Source organism: Montipora capricornis, chromosome 14 (genome assembly GCF_036669925.1).
Source record: "Montipora capricornis isolate CH-2021 chromosome 14, ASM3666992v2, whole genome shotgun sequence".
NCBI classification, from domain to species: Eukaryota; Metazoa; Cnidaria; class Anthozoa; order Scleractinia; family Acroporidae; genus Montipora; species Montipora capricornis.
The window spans coordinates 28,884,023-28,886,423 of NC_090896.1; the positions used below are offsets into that span (position 1 = coordinate 28,884,023).

The 2,401-nt window shown below is 37.9% G+C and overlaps 1 pseudogene; it reads right to left on the minus strand.

The window, feature by feature from the left end:
- LOC138033195 (uncharacterized) lies at window positions 1-2,190 on the minus strand (annotated as a pseudogene).
- Window positions 2,191-2,401: the final 211 nt, after the last annotated feature.

A 2,401-nucleotide genomic window follows, 5' to 3' on the forward strand; every position in this document is an offset into this window, starting at 1 on the left:
TAACCAAACGAAATGTTCATCATAAAGATCAGTATCTGCTCAAAGGCAAGATACGACAATTTGTCACGTTTTCACTATAATCCAAGCCATGACTAAAGAAATATTTGGTACCACCATTGGCCTGCAGTAGCTGTCTAATCAATGACTTGTGACAGTCAAAAGGGCCATAGTAAATCTGGAACTCAACGAAACATTTCTCAGAAAGTAAACTTGGTTCACTCATCATTTCACGCTGCTCGTTATACTATGTCCATCTCCCAATTATCCGACGAGAGGATGCTGCTAAAATCCTCTCTCAATTCTGGAAAGGATTGATAAGTTGATGGTAACTGTAGAACAGTATTGCATGTATGTGCAATTGGCCCGCGGCCCAACCCTGATAAATCTGTAAACTCTATTTGAATTGCAGCAAACAGCATTAGCTCAGACCCACTAACGAACCTTACAAAGTTTGATAACTTTTGAGAAGTGTCTAGACCTTTAATGAACTTTTTCAGAAACTTGAGACTTTCCATTTCTGGATCATTGACTGGATTTGCCTCAAGACAACTCAAAATTTTGCTTATGGATGGAAGCAAAGATTCATATTTCTCAGTCAAACTCGTGACGCTAACAAAGATTGGCATGAGAGGGCTTATTATGCACTTCCCACAGTCTGCAATATATTGCGGTTTTTGAATTAACTCTTTATGAGCAATTTCTTCAATAACAGCGACAATATTCTCTGAATTGACCTTACGACGACAATCATAGTTGCTCAACATTTCCAAAAGGTCAGTACCATCATCACCCTCATAATCAATTTCACCGGCAATAGATTTGATGATGAGAGTCTTCTCATCAGCCGGAACATAATTTTGAAATGATTGAATCAACATTGGGCCAGTGACAGCAGATTCCCCAAACAAGAGATAGGCAGAGAATGCTTGAGACATTAACAGTGGCAAGTACCCGCAGCCTTGATAACCTTTCACCAATATTCTGCCAATAGCTGCCCATTCTTCCCTTTGATAGTCATGTCTTACAAAGGGCACTCGTTCATTTTTCCAATGAAAAGAGAATCATATACTTCTTTCCAAAACAGACTTAGTATATCTCTCAGCACTCCAACACCTTTGCTAATTTCTTGTCTGCCTCGAAAGTCAATGACCACAACTTCAAGGTCATCTGCCATAACGGATTCGTCTTTAAATATATCTATCAAATCCCTTTTCACATTCAGCCTATGCACTTTTATAACACGTGCACGTTTACGGACATCCTTCAGTACATCTGGAGCTTCCTGAACAACCATGTTTATGTCCACTTGATTTTGGGCTGGGCTGCTATAGATAAGAAATGAATATCAGCTACACTCAACAGTAAAATTAGAAATAATGCAGAGAGAAAGAAAAAAAACAGAGCTCCAAAGCAGAATTGGAGATAAACACTTTCAGCCATATTTAGTAAAAGGGAAAGCCACCAGTAAATGTCATTAATGGAAGATTATTTCACTAACAACTCTGAGCACATTGATTAATAAAGTACAGCTGAAGTCTGTTTGAAAATCCAAGCTAGAAAGAACTGTGTGTAGGCTAACGCACTACAGTCACACATCCAGTTAGTCCGACACAACTCAAAATAATTATTATTTGGCATGAAAAGTTAGAGATAGATAGGAGTTCAGTGTAATTTGTGAATCATATTTCCCAATCTGGCATTTTTTCTCCTGGGCCAAGTTGTTCAAAGCCCAATCAATTAAGCTTACCCTGGGTTAATGTGAACGTTGAGTCACGTTTATTCTCTAATCCAAAAGGATTAGTCAAAAAGATTTTTGTCCCTTATTATTGCCCTAGACCATTAGCTTTAAATGATACTTCAACATCATCTTTAATAAGCGAAATGAAAATGTTGGTTAACTATTAATTGTGGATTAGTGTTAATCGGCTTTCAAAACAACTGGGCCCTAGTGAGCCCACCAAAAATTGTTTACAATATTATGTACCTAGGGATTAAAAACACCATTATACTCCGTTGTATTTACCTCTCATTTCCACAAGATGATGTTTGCTCAGTGAAAAACACTGGCTCAAGAAGCCTATCTTCATCTGGATCTGTCCAATTATCTAACCACTTTGGATTGAAAGTGACTTCATTTGAGGAATCTAGAGTCTTCTCAAAGGAAAAGAAATCCGAATGAGACAACCTCAGCTTTAGTTATTCTGTACATGGTTCCCCCCCCCCCCCCCCCCAAAAAAAAAAAACAAGGTTTTAATGGAATATGTTGAAATTTCACTGTCTTAATAAACTCATACCTTGTCTAAAGAGCCTTTGTTATCTTCTTTGGGACTATTGTCTTCACTGTCTGATGACCTACTGTTGACAGCTTAAAAAAGGAATAACATCTGTTCCGTATAACGTT